Here is a 17,079-nt window from a genome sequence, read left to right on the forward strand (position 1 = left end):
CTACAGTGCTTATAACCTACTTTCCAAAGGAACTTTGTAGCATACAACAGTTTTCCTCTGCCTGAATTCGTGACATTTCCGAGGATCCTCACCTTCCTCAGCCTCACAAACCTCAGCTTCTTCTGACGATGATGATTCTATAAAATGAAATAAAATGGCAGAAAGTGATGTTTCACCTGTTTATAACTCCAGAAAGCAGTTTCAAGTGTCTTCTCAATGCATAGTACAAGGGAAACACACACAGTAGGTTTTTTCAGGACACAAAGTGACAAGAGGGTAAGAGTACCATGTTGGGTTTATGACTTTTCTTTGAAGGATATGTACATATATCTTTTTATACTTCTCAGTGGAGACCTTTAAATTAAAATCAGTAAGTTTGGATATGGAAATAACAAAACTGAAAGGTTAAGTTTTTGATAAAACAGTGCAATGAAAGAAAAAAGTCATTATAAACTAAACTACAAGTAGAAACAGATTTATAAAAAGTAGACCTTCTGAAGTGACCCTTTAGCAGCCCATTTGTAATGGGACATTGTCAGAAATGGCAATGAGCAACTGAAGTGGCAAAGAAACGCAATGTACAGAGGTTACATGCATGCAATAAATGCAGCAAAATGCACTTGCAGAAGAAATTTAAATCAAAGCTGAGTGTGTGTGTGTATAAATATATTCAAGAAATTGTATCTCATTTATATGCAATCATTTAGCCCTGGAGAGTACCTGTGCACATAACCTACTTTCCAAAGGAGCTTGGTAGCATATGACAGTTTTCTTCTGCCTGAGGCCGTAACGCTTCCAAGGATCCTCACCTTCCTCAGCATCACGAACATCAGCTGCTTCTGACGATGATGATGATTCTGTAACTGCAGCAGGAGGATACACTTCAGAGGAACTCTCATGCACATCTCCCTTCCTGAAAATTCTTGCTGTGCTGCACAAAACCAGGAAAACTGCCCCACTATTGCTGTAGCAAGAGCACTGTTTCCCATGCTGAATAATACTGCCCATTTACTTGACTTCCCACCTGTCTGTGGCATCTGTTGCCTTTTATTTGTGTCTGGTTGTGAGCATGTTGTGAATGTGTTCCTTTATTTTTCTGACCATCTGTCCTGAGCCCAGCCCAGCCCAGCCCTGACATCCATCCCTCTGGCTTGTAACCCTGATGGCAATAGAGAATTATGCACACATGGAAATTATCCAGTAGTTAGCTCACTTCTGTGAGCAGTAAAGATAATTTAAAGCCAGAATTAACCTATCACCTGAGTTGCATAAGCTTTTTCAGCAGCTTCATTCTTCTTGGAAGCATGCATCAAGTTTCCCTGCTTAAAAGAACCAAGAAAATCAGTCACAAATATGCAGAGCACCTGACATGCACGTACTTTGTGCCTGTATAGAAACTTTATCAAGGCACTGCATATACACAAAAGATCCAATTTTTCTGCTCTACTTGAAAAAAAAAGGAATTTGGACCTAAGCAGGAAGCTACGAAGGCAACTTTCTAGCCTGCTCACAAAATGAAGTGTTCAGCATCCCAAACAAAGAATTCCAGTTACCAGCAAAAGGAGGCAATAAGGATTGCTGTGTGCTTCAACAGCAGCTCCTCCAGGGGCACAAGACTACTTAAGATGACGTGCAATGCAGGCACAGCAACAAATACACAGAAAGCAGCCACCAGGAAATGTGGTTTAGAAATTAGAAGGGTTCAAAACCCTAAAAAGGTAACTCTGGAAGTGGCTTTTAATCAGTGAATATTCTAAAATGGGCTTTAAGTCGACTTAAGAAAATACTTACGTGCTACATTTGCCTTTCGCAGCTGATTAAACTACACGATACAGGACATTCTTTGTAAAGTGAGGAGATTTTAAGAAAAAAATGCAGGTCATGAGGAATCAAAGTCTGAGTCACGTCACACTGACAAACACACGGAGGCATTCTACAGTGCATTTTATAGGCTGTAACTTAACTGAGCTTTCCAAACTATTTTTTTCCCCCCCATGATCAGAAACTTAACTTGGGAACGAAGGCTGAAAGGACAGACAGCTTGGTTGTGCCTATGTGATGAGAGGCATCGGGCAGTCTGTTTGCCTCTTTAATCCCCAGTCACAATTTTCAGTAAGTTTTGAAGTGAATACCCAAGTCCTAGTAAGTCTGTAAACAGTTTGTCCATTCAAAAATCGCTAAAAAGCCATTCAGGAAGCACGGTGTAAGATGCACATGGTGGCATTTCAGTGCAGCTTCACATTTTCTAAGATGAAATTTCCACAACCCTTGGAGAATACTGTGGGAATACTTGTGTTATGAATGAAGTTCTTATTCCACTGCTATAAAATGGATCTTACTAGTGTTTATTTACATAGGAAGGTTCTTATAATGCATTCACTTTTAGTTTTTGCATTGTAACAAAAATTTACTCAGCTCTGTAATTTCGTTCCAAGTTAAACCACTGAAAATCAGTGAAACCTGCCAAACTCCCACGTTTCATTTAACAATCTATTCTCACAACAGCTTCAGCTGACTTTGGCCAGTGAATTCCAAACTTTGGGGGCTAAGTGCAATAGAAGGGCAAGGGTTGACCAAGTGCGACCCTCATCTAGAAGCCAGCCTCAACGGAGATCCTGGAGATCCTTCGGGGTTGCTGTTACTCACCTTCTTCCGCTTCCTCATTGCTTTTGTCCTCATCTGCTGTCAGGTCTGGGGATTGTTTCCATAAAGAAAGAGGATGGGGAGAGAAGGGAGAAAAGAATCTCTGCATTAGTTTGTCAAGAGTATTTTATCACTGAAAATGCGCAAGCGTGCAGATAAGATCTCAGCAATCAATAGAAAGAGGGATCCCAAGAGAGGTCGGGAAAGAGGTAGGATTTTTATAAGAGCAGAAGATCTTCTCTGGAAAAGTCAAGGTCATTGCACTTCTAGGGTGCTGACATGAAAGTTAATGTAATCATAGTTCCTTTGTAGAGTTTTAGCTGCAGATTTAGCAGAGCACCATTCACTGTATATGCTATTACACTTCCTTTTTAAAGGTATTAATTGACCAGACATAGGAAACATAGGAATATTTTTCCTGGAAAAGTTAAATTCCCTGTCTAATGAAAAGGATGGAAGCACATCTGAGGACGATGACACATCTGAAGGTGCTGGAATCATTTCTCCAGCTGACATTGAATTGTCTTCATTGAACTAATGTCTTGAAGAAGGTTCCTAAGAAAAGAAGGAAATTCAAATTCTACCCGGAACTGCGGAGACCCGGGCTCTGAGCCGTCCAAAGCTGAGTGTCCAAGGCCAGAGCACAGGGACCCAGAGTGCACGTCTGTTTGATCTAGAGGTATATACACATATACACACATAGACACATTGTCTGGATGCATGAAAACCTGCTTGGCTTCAAAACAGAGCCAGGGAAAAAACTTCAGCACCTCCATAGGGCCACCAGGTTCCACCACTCCTGACAAACTTCCAAACAAGGAGCAACATTTAAAGGAGGGGTTTATTTATCAACACACAGCCAATCTAAGCAACTAAAAACCCTCTAGTTCTGCTGTATGAACCGCGCAAGCTGGTGATTACCAAGGCTTTGCCCTTAGGTTGTTAAAGGAGAAGAAAAAAAAAAAAAAACTTTAACCATTTTGGGCTATGCAAATGGGTGACATAATTAAGTACAAAGTAAATGATTTCTAAGCGCTGCTAGAACTAACTAACAATTTATGTTCGATAGGTCTAGTATCCATGGGTAGTCTTCATATACTCCTGGACTCCCACAGACCCAGCAACCCAGCATTTATTCTCCGGACACAGTCCCAGCCAGCGGTACAGATCTATGGAGAGTTAGCCCGGGCTTTCCATCCTCTTCCTTCAAGCGAGAAGTCCAGATTTCTGGGCTCCTGGAAATCTTAACTCTGGTATGATGAGTCCATCCATGCTCAGCTGTCTTGATTGATGTTTCTGTGGTTAGTAATACCTGATAAGGTCCACGCCACTTTGCCAGCAGCAGTGCTTCTTTCCATGCTTTGACCAAGACTCAATCCCCTGGTTGGATATCATGGACTGCAGAATCCAAGGGGAAGGTCTGTGTGAGCTGGCCTTCTGTCGGAGAGACTTCACAAGAGAAAGTATTCTGGCCACATATTGTTTTAAATATATATCACTTATCTCTACCTCCCTGCCAGGTTGGGTGTTAGCAGTGTAGGAAATCCCAAACATGATTTCAAAGGGGGACAGTTGAATGTCTCCCCTAGGTTTTGCTCTTCTTTTTGCTAAAGCTAATGGTAGAAGTCGTGTCCACAGCATCTTAGTTTCTAACACCAATTTCAAAAGATGCTTTTTAATGTTCCCATTCATCCTTTCCACTCTACCCGAGCTCTGGGGATGCCAAGGGGTGTGCAAGTCCCACTGAATCCCCAGGGCAGTCATGACACCTTGAAGGACCTTTCCTGTAAAATGAGTGCCTCTGAATCTACTGCCTCTACCAACCCCTATCTTGGCCTCTGTGGGCATTCCCTCCTCCAATGTCCTTCCTCTCTGCTGAGGGCAGGCTAAACTGCATTTTGGCCTCCCTGTGTGTGCTCATCCTCCCATAATTGACAAGCTTTTTGCAAGATTATCCTCTTTCCCTGGGATCCAAAAAGGATTCCTAAAAGAAAACCCAAACCTGCCAAGTATAATCTGCATTTCTAAGATATTCAGTTATCATTTCCCCAGTTCCTATAGGATCCTCTAAATAAGGGGGTAGTTCTTTCTTTAATCCCCTTCTATCTTGGGTGGTCAGTGGCACGATTACAAATCCAAATCCAAACCATGCCCCGCCAATCCTGGCCTCGCAGTGGAACCTGCTATTTGGCTTTGGGGCTTTTGGCACCTTGTACTACTGGCTTCCTTTTCCTGTTTTGAAAGGGACAAAATGTCCCATTCCTCCTCCTCTTCACTGTCACTAGAAGCAGGAGGTGCAGAGGGGACAGGAGCTGCGTGTTGCAGTTCAAACGGCGCGGCGACCTGGTTCAGGAACGGCACGGCGACCACCCCCAGGCTGCTCGGGCCATCAGCTCGCTGACACCAATGTGGTGGACGGCAAATGGCGTTTATTGATGGCTAACAAGGTGTTATATAGCTTGGTTTACAACGTCACATCCGTCTGCTTACATCATAAACTAAACACTATTGGCTATTAGGGGCCCTATCTTTCCGTACAGCACGATATCTTCCGGCCGCCGGACCCTAACTATCTGCAACAACTTCCCTCCTCCCTATGCATAACAAAACTAGCTAAAATACAACTATCTTATTCTTACTTATTCTTATTACTATCTTATTCTCTTCTTATAGTTATACCAATCTTAAAATTATATATCATAAACTTGACATAAAACATAAGGCACAAAGAAGAAGGCGCGTAGAAGGTAGGGGATGACAGGTAATACCAGGGTGTAGGAATAGGGTGTACCTTGGGATAACTTGGGGGTAATACTGAGTGGATATATTCTTAAAGCCGTTGTCGGTGTTCTACTAACATGATGTTAACCTTCTCTAGCCGATTCTTGACAAACGGCATGAGCTTATTCAATATACAGGGTCCAAAGTTTAGTGTCATCATGATCATTGTGATCGGCCCTATCAAGGTGGATATCAGGGTGGTTAACCACGGCGAACCGGTGAACAAATTTTCGTACCAGCTGCGTTTGGAACAGGGTTCAATGGGTGCTAGTTGGCAAGGCGTGGCACTGAAACTGGTGGCCCTGTAGTTATTTTTGTACTAATTGCTCGAGATTGTTCGATCTGTTCAGGTATCCCATTTAAAGGGCTGGTGTGACTCTACCTGTCCTTAGTGACAAGCTGCAAAATTTAGATAATGCAAAGGCATCGCGGCCCCCTCTTGCGGAGGCTGTTTTGTTGTTTTCTGGATTCGGTTGGCGTGGAACTCGCAGGCTCGGGCGGGACGCTTGTCACCGGGGCGTACGGGTTACGGGGGTGTCCGATGATCCGGTCCTGTGAACAGAAACTCACAATTTTCATTAGTTTTATTTTGAAGGTCTGGTTTAATAGACTTAAGCGGGCACCACTTGACTCTGCCATCTTTCCTGACAGCGACCTTTGGGTCGATCTTGGCATGGGGGGAGCGCTGCCAGCGAGTCCCCCAGCCAAGGGCAGTTTACTGCAACATGGCCTGCCTGGCCACATTTAGAATATGCCATTACGTTGGCTACTGCGGCATGAACAGCCACCTGAATTGGGATCAGATGCTCTTCCTTTGCAACATGCTTAATCATGTCTGCGATACTTGCCCCCACCGGCAATGATCGCAGGATTTCTTTGGTTGCGGAATTGCATTGTTGGTGTAAACATTCCGCTACGACCGGGCTTTTTGCCTCCGTAGGCAGGGACGAAGAGTCGACCGCTGCTTGGAGACGATCTACAAATTGTGTAAAGCTCTCACTTTCACTTTGATTTATTGAGGACCATGGCGGTGGTTTGGCAAGAACTCTAGAGGCTGCGCGAATGGCTTCCCTGGCCGCACGAGTTGTTGTCATAACTTATCTTCATGGGCCTGTGCCTGGGGGGTGATCATTGTTGCGTCTGTACCCATTAACCGCTGCAGGCTGCAGCCGTGTAATGGATGATCTGCCCCAGTTACTTGGGCTAAATACTTCGTACAGTTGTCTTCCCATTCTTGTTTGAAAACGATCATCCCTGCTCCATCAAAGATCAGCCTACAAGTTTATTTTATATCGAACGGGAGCATATCGTCCCCCCCGAAGATACCATCTATGAGGGTTGAGACCATGGCAGAATTAATCCCTTTATCCGCAACTGCTTTAACAATCGTTTGCACATCCTTAGGGTTTATCGGTGAGTAGACCCTCTGTCCTGCCTCCGTCACCCGGACTGGGAACGCTAGCGTGGCCGATGCGCCCCAGTCGGCACATGCGATCTTTATTTCCTTCCAGTCCGTGAGAGGGGTTTCTCCCCTTCGCGGTTTTTCTTTAATTCGGGTGGGAATATTTTGGCTCTTAGTTCTGTTTACCTTCTTTTTCTCCTTCCTTAAGTTTGAATCAGTTGTGACCCGCTCGTCCTAACTAGTGTCTGATCCGGAGTCGGAACTCGACTGACTGGTCACTTCCGGGCTCCGGTACCTTTTCGTTGGGCTCCAGCTCCGCCTACTTCCGTCCCGCCTACTTCCGTTGTGGGCGGGCTGTTCCCCCCCTCTTGGCTCGCCCCGCCTTCCACCCGCGGAGGCGCCTTTTGTGAAATGGCCGCTCTGATCGGTCCTCAGCGCCTCGCTCGGGCCTCCCTCACCTGTCCGGTCACCCCCATTGGTTCTCGGCCCCTCGCTCGGGCCTCCCTCACCTGTCCGGTCACCCCCATTGGTTCTCGGCCCCTCGCTCAGGGTTCCCTCACCTGTCCGGTCACCCCCATTGGTTCTGGGCCCCTCGCTCGGGCCTCCCTCACCTGTCCAGTCACCCCCATTGGTTCTGGGCCCCTCGCTTGGGCCTCCCTCACCTGTCCAGTCACCCCCATTGGTTCTCGGCCCCTCGCTCGGGCCTCCCTCACCTGTCCAGTCACCCCCATTGGTTCTCGGCCCCTTGCTCGGGCCTCCCTCCCCTGTCCGGTCACCCCCATTGGTTCTCGGCCCCTCACTCGCGCCGGGGGCACCCTCGCCCGGCCCTTCCCCTTGTGGCTCGGCGCCATTTTGAGGGGCATAGGGTGGTGGCCTGGCCCAGACGTCCCCAAGCTCTGACTTCTTTTCAATGTTCCTAGCTTCCTCGGCTAGCTCGCTCCAAACAGATTTCGGCTGTTTCTGCTCCTCTGTAAGCGGGACGGGGTTCGGGGATGGAGGGGATGTATCACTCTCTTGCTGACCTTTAGGCTCAGCAGAATTGCCATCATCTGGGGGGTGCAAAGTCTGTGCGGCTGCCCCGACTCCCATTTTCGGGGTGGCCAACAAACAGTCCCTTACTGCTACCCAGGTCTCCGGCTCTTTTATAGCTTTCTGCAAGGCTTGTACAACTTTTCCCCAAGCCTTAAGGTTTTTCCCACAACCTGAAGACTTCATCTCCTCGGCTAACGCCTTAGTACATTTGTCCCACACTTCAGGGACATGCTTCAGGGACTTCAGAATATCCACCGGCTGGTCTATAACCTTAATTTTTAAAAGCCTCGCAACAGCGAGAGTAAAATCTTTTGGCTTACAATCAATCCCCCAATGCTTATGTAATTGTGATATGACCTTCACGAGGGCTTCCATCCTCCTTGCTGGTCTGGGAGCGTCCTCCCCACCAGGCTGGTCCTGCCTCTCCGGCCGCCGTTCACCCGTCCAGGCGATGATTCCCGGGTTTCGGCACCACTTGTTGCAGTTCAAGCGGCGCGGCGACCTGGTTCAGGGACGGCACGGCGACCACCCCCAGGCCGCTCGGGCCATCAGCTCGCTGACACCAATGTGGTGGACGGCAAATGGCGTTTATTGATGGGTAACAAGGTGTTATATAGCTAAGGTTTACAACGTCACATCCGTCTGCTTACATCATAAACTAAACACTATTGGCTATTAGGGGCCCTATCTTTCCGTACAGCGCGATATCTTCCGGCCGCCGGACCCTAACTATCTGCAACACCCTCCCTTGCCCCTAGGGGCTGGAATCTTAGGGCTACACACACACCTCTGCAATGGGGATGATTTCTGTGCTTGACCTCACTTGGAAACACGACACAAAACTTAAACAATGATACAGGAATATATATTTAAACAATAAGAATAAAAAAATTATAATAAACACTAACAACAACAACAATAAAAGCAATATCAATAACACTAACAATAATAATATCAACAATATCAAATATTACTATAAAAGTCTCCAAAGAAAAATCCAAATAAGACGTTATGGCCGGAGTCCTCAGGCCCAGAGCTTACTGGCAGCAGCCAGGGTGAAGGGGAGCTTGGCCTGCAAGGGAAAAGGAGGCGTGAGCAGGGCCGAGGAGTGGCTCGGGGGCTCCCGTGGAGCAGAGGCTCTTTGGCGGCTGCGCGGGCTCTTTGGCAGCAGCGCTGCCGTCATTGGTGCCCTGGCAGAGGCTTGGCGTGGCCAGCGCAGCCCAGAGGCCGGCAGAGGGGCTGAGGCAGCAGGTGCCCAGGCCTTGGGCGCTCCTGCGCCCTGTGCAGCTCTGCCCCGGCGCCGCGGCCCGCCAGAGCGCCCGCACACCTGGGCCAGGCTCCCGCGCGGCTGCTCCCCAAAGGCAGCGCGGAGCAGCGCCAAGGGGCCGGGCACAGCCCCAGCTCTGCCCGTGCAGCCGGCAGCAGGGGCCATACCTGGGGGCTGCAGCCGGAGCTCTCCCACTCCATGGGCTCCTCCGTGCTGCAGCCGACCAGGCCGCTGCTCCCCATCATCTGGAAGAGAGCAGGAGACCTTGGTAGGGACGGTGCGTGGGGAAGAGGAAGGATAAGGGCATCCAGTGGCTGCGGGGGCTGTACCTGGCTGCTGCCGTAGCTTTGCCATTCCATTGGCTCAGGATGGTCCCCTGAAGGCCCCCCATCCATCTGTGGAGCCTGTAAGAGAGAGGGAGGCATTTGTAAGACAGGTCCCAGAGCTGGGGAGGTCTGGCCCCAGGGCCCCTCTTAACACAGTGAGAATCAGAAAAGTGAGGCCAACCCCATCCCCAGCTGTCCCTGTGCACCCGGCGGCAGCAGCAATACCTGGAGGACACAGCTAGAGCTCTCCCACTCCATGGGCTGTTCATCCTGGCTGCACCCAGCCAGGCTGTGGGTTCCCAGAGTCTGGAATAGAGCAGGAGAGCTTGTGGGGACGGTCACGGTGGCAGCGCTGGCTCTGTGCGCGGGGCCTCGTGTCCCCTGCGTGCGCGGGGCAGGCGGTGCACAGAGCCAGGGCGCCAGGCTCAGGCAGCAGCCCCCGAGGCCTTGGCCGCTCCTGGCCCTGGTGCAGCTCTGCCCCAGCACCCAGGCCTGCCAGAGCTCCCTGGCACCTCTGCCACCAGCCCTGCGGCTGATCTCGCAGAGCCAAGCGCCAGCCGTCCCCGCGCAGCCTCTGCCTGCGCGCACAGTACCTGCACTGAGCTCTCCCAATCCATCTCTTCAACTTCACATTTCTCCATTTTATTTCACTCTCCTGAGTCTGCAACGGAATGGAATTGTTTACTTTTGCACCCATGAGCACCAAGTGTCGCGCGGTGGCTTTGGGGCCTCCCCTGGGAGGCATCGCGCAGGCTGCCCTGCAGCCCCGCAGCTCCCCTGCATCTCATGGGCACACGGGTGGCCCCTGGTGCTGCGCGGCCCTGCTGCTCACCTGGCCTTGCTGCTGCGTGGCCAGCACTGGGGCCACTGTGAGGCGCAGCCCTGGGAAGCACCCGTGTTCCCGTGGCGATAACTGCCCCTCTGGGATGTTCCACTGCTGCGTGGGGGGAGGAGGGCAGCGGCAGGGGCCAGGGGGGCCGCCACGAGGAAGGGTCTGTGTGTGCTGGACTCCCCCTGGCACTGCTGAGCCTGGTGGCAGAGAGCAGTGCGTGGCCTTGGGCTTGCTGGGTGCCAAGGAGGGCTCCTCACGCTGCCCCATGGCGCTGCTGGCGGCTGCCTGCCCAGAGGCCAGGCTCCATTTGGGGCTCTGCTTCCGCCTCTGCAAGCAGCCTTGAACGCTTTGATCTTTCCTCCCTGCTCTCCTCCTGTCCGTACAGCCTGATGGACTAAAGAAAGTTTTATTTTCCATGGTTGAGATGTGTTCCTTTGTAGCACAACGAGCTCAAAGGGCAGTTGTGCCCTGGGGCCAGGTGTGCATGTCCTCAGCAGAGCCCTTGTGAGTTGGTGGTGGCCTGGGAGCCCCTGGTGCTGCTGGGCTCCTTCTCTTGTCCTGCCGTGCACCTTGCAGGCACCATGTGCTGTGGCTGAGAGCAGCCTTGGTGCGGCTCCTGCACTGCTGCCCCTGCCACGGCTTCCTAGGGCTGCAGAGGGCAGAGCAGGCACAAATGTGCCCTCAGCAGCAGCAGGGACCTTCAGCTGCCGCAACTCTGCCCAGGCACTGGGCTACAGTGCTCACTTGCTAACACAGGTGAAATCCCAGCTCTCAGTTAAGGACAGGAAAGCCAAGGGTAGATGGAGCAGGAGATCTCCCCGGTGCCGCCAGGTGTTTCCCTTGCACAGCGGAAAACCCTCCAAAAGCAAGCAGCGCAACCTCTGCCACCAAAGTGCTGGAGCCCAGAGGAGCATCTTGCTGCTGGCCAAGCTTGCTTGCTGGCATGCCGCAGTGCCCCTGCGAGGCAGAGCGCAGCTGCTGGGAAGGGGCTGGCGCCAGAGGTGCGCGGAGGGCTCTGGGTGGCTCCCAAGCAGGGCTGGTGGTGCAGGGAATTTTCGGCAGGCATTTGTCTGCTGCCCTGGGAATGCTGGAGGGGAAGTGTGAAGCAGAGCAGTGTTCCCTGCAGGGAGGCGCGAGCAGAGGGCTGGGCAGCGAGCTCAGCCCCGTGGCTGTGAGGGCCAGTGCTGGGAGCCCCCTTGCCTGCGCGCATGAAGCCTGCAGAGCCCAGGCGTGCGCAGTGTACCCGGCGGCAGGAAAGGTGCTGGGAAGCCCTTGCCCCACGCAGGCTGCTTGCAGAGAAGCTGCGGCTCGTCTGCCTCGTGACATGGGTGCAAGGGGCCTTGTGAGCAACGTGTTTATTCTCTGATCAGGCACTGCCCTCACTCAGCACCCGCCTTGCTCTGGCTTGTCCGTCAGCAGCTTTACACATGTGGGTCTCCACTCGGCCCCTCTCTGGAAAGCGGTGTTTGGAGGTGCAGGAGAGACGAGCTGCCTGGAATCATGCTGAGCCATGGAGAGGAAGAGTCTTGCCTGCTTCCTCGTTTTGCCTTAGGCACAGTCGAGGATATACAGAGAAGGTGACTTCCACAGTGCTGGAGAAGCTGCTATTGACTGCAGTGATGAACTGAAATTCTTAAAAACAGCCAGGAATACTTGTTTGTAAAAGCTGGCCCCTGAAACAAGCTTCTTGTTCCCATCATCTCCTGTAACATCCTTCTAGGGATGCTGGCAAGCTCAGGCAGTTTGGTGTGGTTAAGTGCAGAGCATGTGGATCAAGAACTAGCTGGATGGCCAAGCTTCAAGAGTTGTTATCAATGGTGCTGAATCTAGTTGCACGCCTGTGACCAGTGGTATTTCACCAGGAAGAGTGGAATTAAAGGCAAGGCGATCAGAGGATGAGATCTAAGTGTTATCATTCAAAGAGTGTTTGACATATATCTTGTTGTACCTAAGCTGTATACTCTTAACATCAAAATTGTGTTAAGCCTCTCTCTTACACTTTTGGATTTAAAAGACACTTTTGTATCCTATGGGAAGAACAAAGTCATAAGCTGCTCACTTTTGAATGGGGAAGGTCCACAACAGGGCGCAAATGCACCAAAATGAATGGAAAATCTACAAAAAGCTCCATGTTGTGAACAAAGAACAAAGAACCAAGGACCATGAACTGTAAATACGTCACCTCAGAAAGCTGATTTGCTTGCTTTCACACAGACTCTGGAGTTACCTGGAGGAAAGTGGGCCAATATCTATGTGACTTGAAATATACCTTTGGGATATACATGCACTTGTGGCCATTTAGAAGGAAAGGAGCAATGTAACCAGAGGAAATCAGAAAGTGGATGAAACTGCAAAAACAGGTCCCAGGCCACCACCAACTCACAAGGGCTCTGCTGAGGACATGCACACCTGGCCCCAGGGCACAACTGCCCTTGGCGCTCATTTCGCTACCAAGGAACACGTCTCAGTCATGGAAGACAAAACTTTCTCTAGTCCATCGGGCTGTAAGGGCAGGAGGGGAGCAGGGAAGAAAGAGCAAGGCATTCAAGGCTGCTTGCAGGGGTGGAAGCAGAGCCCCAAGGGGAGCCCGGCCTCTGGGCAGGCAGGCGCCAGCAGCACCATGGGGCTGCGTGAGGAGCCCTCCTTGGCCCCCAGCAAGTCCAAGGCCACGCACTGCTCTCTGCCGCCAGGCTCAGCAGTGCCAGGGGGAGTCCAGCACACGCAGACCCTTCCTCACGGCGGCCCCCCTGGCCCCTGCCGCTGCCCTCCTCCCCCCACGCAGCAGTGGAACATCCCAGAGGGGCAGTTATCGCCACGGGAACACGGATGCTTCCCAGGGCTGCGCCTCACAGTGGCCCCAGTGCTGGCCACGCAGCAGCAAGGCCAGGTGAGCAGCAGGGCCGCGCAGCACCAGGGGCCACCCGTGGTGCCCATGAGATGCAGGGGAGCTGCGGGGCTGCAGGGCAGCCTGCGCGATGCCTCCCAGGGGAGGCCCCAGAGCCACCGCGTGACACTTGGTTCTGATGGCTGCAAATGTAAACAATTCCATTCCGCTGCAGACTCAGGACAGTGAAAAATATGGATAACTCTAAAGTAAAGGATATGGACTGGGAGAGCTTGGAGTGCACCAGACAGGTACTGTGGGCGCAGGCAGAGGCTGCGCGGGGACGGCTGGCACTTTGCTCTGCGAGAGCAGCCGCAGGGCTGGTGGCAGAGGTGCCAGGGAGCTCTGGCAGGCCTGGGTGCTGGGGCAGAGCTGCACCAGGGCCAGGAGCGGCCAAGGCCTCGGGGGCTGCTGCCTGAGCCTGGCGCCCTGGCTCTGTGCACCGCCTGCCCCGCACACAGGGGACACGAGGCCCCGTGCACAGAGCCAGCGCTGCCACCATGACCGTCCCCACAAGCTCTCCTGCTCTCTTCTAGACTTCAAGCACCCAAGACCTGGCCGGCTGCATAAATGAGGAGCCTATGGAGTGGGAAAGCTCCAGCTGTGCCCTCCAGGTATTCAACTCTGTAGCCGCCTGCAACGGGAGATTAGAGGCTGAGCCCGGCCTCTTCCCGCTTTCCTGCTTCTCATTGCAGAAGGAGGGATCCTGGGGCCAGATACTTCCAGCTCTGGGACCTGCCCTGCATACACCTCCTTCTCTCTTGCAGGCTCCGCATATGGATGGAGGGATTGCAAGGAATGAACCGGAGCCCATGGAGTGGCTCAGCTACGGCAGCAGCCAGGTACAGCCCCCGCAGCCCCTGGGCGCGCTTATCCTTCCTCTTCCCCACGCACCATCCCCACCAAGATCTCCTGCTCTCTTCCAGACGGTGGGAAGCAGCGGCCTGGTTGGCTGCAGCATGGAGGAACCCATGGAGTGGGAGAGCTCCGGCTGCAGCCCCCAGGTATGGCCCCTGCTGCCGGCTGCACGGGCAGAGCTGGGGCTGTGCCCGGCCACTTGGCGCTGCTCCGCGCTGCCTTTGGGGAGCAGCCGCGCGGGAGCCTGGCCCAGGTGTGCGGGCGCTCTGGCGGGCCGTGGCGCCGGGGCAGAGCTGCACAGGGCGCAGGAGCGCCCAAGGCCTGGGCACCTGCTGCCTCAGCCCCTCTGCCGGCCTCTGGGCTGCGCTGGCCACGCCAAGCCTCTGCCAGGGCACCAATGACGGCAGCGCTGCTCCCAAAGAGCCCGCGCAGCCGCCAAAGAGCCTGTGCTCCACGGGAGCCCCCGAGCCACTCCTCGGCCCTGCTCACGCCTCCTTTTCCCTTGCAGGCCAAGCTCCCCTTCACCCTGGCTGCTGCCAGGAAGTGCTGGGCATGAGGGACTGCAGCCATAACCCCTTATTTGGGTGTCCCTGAAGAATCTTTCATGGTAGTATTTGTTCTTGTTAATATTGTTGATATTCTTGTTGTTAGTCTTATTGATATTGTTTTTATTATTGTTGTTGGTATTGTTTAATATATTGTTCTGTTTTTGTTGTTGTTTAAATATATATTCCTGTATCATTGTTTTAGTGTTGCGTGTTTTATCCAAGTGATCTCAGGCACTAAAATCATCCCCACTGAAGATGTGTGTGTAGCGCTAAGATTTCAGACCCTAGGGGCAAGTGAGGGCCAGCAAAGGTTCCCTCTAGGACTTCCTTCACAGACGGCCCTTTGGGATGCCCCAGCCAGTTTTCCAGCTGTTTTTTTTCCTTCTTCTTTTTCACTTCTTCTATTCTTCATTTTCTTTTTCTTTTCCCTTTTCTTTTTTTTTTCTTTTTCCTTTTAATCTTTTCCTAATGATGTTTTCTTTTCTTTTCTCCTTTTCCCTTTCTTCTTTCCACTTCAAATTCTTTTTATTTCTTCTTATTTTTTTTTTCCTTCTTGTAAATTGACGCACAGAAAAAGAGTGTAGGACATCATGAAGCCAAAGAGCATTCCCCACAGGCAGCAGGGATCGCAGCTCTGCTCAACACTCAGGCGCTCCCCTTCTAAATGCCTCCACTCCAGCAGTGCCAGGAGAGGACAAGCTCATCCTCAGGAGAGCTGGCATTGCTCTCTGGAAAGGAAGGGAGCCTCCAAGGCCAGGCCTGCAAAGGAACAATGGTTCTTTTCCAGCAATGTGTATGCATTCCAATGCCAGGCTGTGGGATTTCTTGCTCCCTTACGGAGCTGGGAATGAGTGGATGATGCCTGGCAAAGCAGGACAAGCAAGGAAGAAGCCAAGGAGGTTGTTGGCAGATGAGCTGGAAGGCAGCACTGCCAGGCCCAGCGGGAGTCGCACGGCACACGGGGAGCAGCTGAGTGCGCCCAACAGCCTGGCTCATTGTGGCCAATGACCACCTGCAGGAACCAGCCCTCATGCACACGCTCGCCCCAGTCCTGCTTCACTGCTTTAGCCCTCTCTTCAGCTTCTCCCAAAGAAGATGCCCTGCTTCTGCTGCATCTCTGTGTGGTTCTTGCTTCAGGAAACAGACCAAAAGGGCAGCCTCAGATCCTGAAGGAACCACAAGTGTCCCACGGTCCTGATGTGCAGGCACTTCATGGGACAGGGTGCACTCCAGGATGGGGAAAGGTCTCCCCAGTATGGACCCAGCAACAACCCTTGGTGTCTCAGCCCACCACAGCCCTCCTGCTTGGACAGCCACCCTCAGCAACCTGCCCCTGCTGAATCCTGCAAATGTCCGATGTTGGACTAGTGCTGGAAATGGCCAAAGGAGAGACCAGTCTGTGACAAAGGCCCCATTGCCTCTTCATGGTCAGTCCATGCAACCAAGGACACCCAGCTCAGCAAACGTCCTTTTCCTCTCTGGACCCTCTCCAGCCCAGCCCAGCCCCTCTCCAGCTCTCCCCACCTGCCCTGCCCTCTCCCAGCCCACCCAGCAGAGCAGACCAGGCTGGGGGTGGCCCCACAGCAGTGCCCCCCGCAGGGCACTCACCCCACAGCCCAAGCCCCACTGTGGGCACAGCAGCTGCAGGGGACAGGGCTGTGTGTGTCAGGTGCCGCATCAGGCTCCAAGCTGGAACTGGCCCCAGTGGCATACGGACACAGAGGACAGGGACACTCTGTGAGCTTCCCTACCCCAGGCTGCCTGCAGCCCCCATGCCAGCCCCTCTCTCCAGCACAGCACAAGGCCCCTGCCCTGGGGCTCTGCTGGCACCTCCTGCTGTCAGGGACACAGCAGCCAGCCCCTAGCTGACATGCAGAGAAACATATTTCTTTTCCCCATTTATTCCTCCTTCTAAGAGCACAATTGCTCCTTTTCCCCTTCCCCAGGGATATCCCTGCTCCCTGGAAAACCCTTTCCTGGTTAATTCCTTAGTTATGGTCTGCCTGGAAGGTCCTGGAGCCTCCTCGGTGCTCCCTGCAGGACCCCGAGATGCTGGTGCTGCTCTGCAGAGTGAGTGGGCTGTGGTGCTCTGGGGTCACAGGGTGACTCTGCAGTTGTTGTGCTCATGGCTGGACACAGACCCAGCTGGACAGGCATCATTGTACCCGAGAACACCATATCAAGGGGCTTCTACCTGTCAATGATGCTCTGAACAACCACAGGCCATATAAAATGGCTCAGGTTGTGTTCATGTGTCCCTAGATCCAGACCATGACTTCAGGTATAAGCTATCATGGGCGGCTCTTGAAGCTCCTCTCCCTGTGCCTGCAAGGTCCCCTATATGGTCATAGGCCACCATACGGGGGACAGTCCCAGGCAGATACTACTTGGCCATTCATCACTATCAGGAGCACCCAGCACTCACAAGTGAGAACTGAATCCAGTCCTTATTCCCTAACATATCCCCCCAGGAGCTCATTGCCTTGGACCCATGAAGAGCCCCAGA

Source organism: Tinamus guttatus, unplaced genomic scaffold (assembly GCF_059628265.1).
Source record: "Tinamus guttatus ecotype Peru unplaced genomic scaffold, ASM5962826v1 Tinamus_guttatus_pri_ptg000106l, whole genome shotgun sequence".
NCBI classification, from domain to species: domain Eukaryota; kingdom Metazoa; phylum Chordata; class Aves; order Tinamiformes; family Tinamidae; genus Tinamus; species Tinamus guttatus.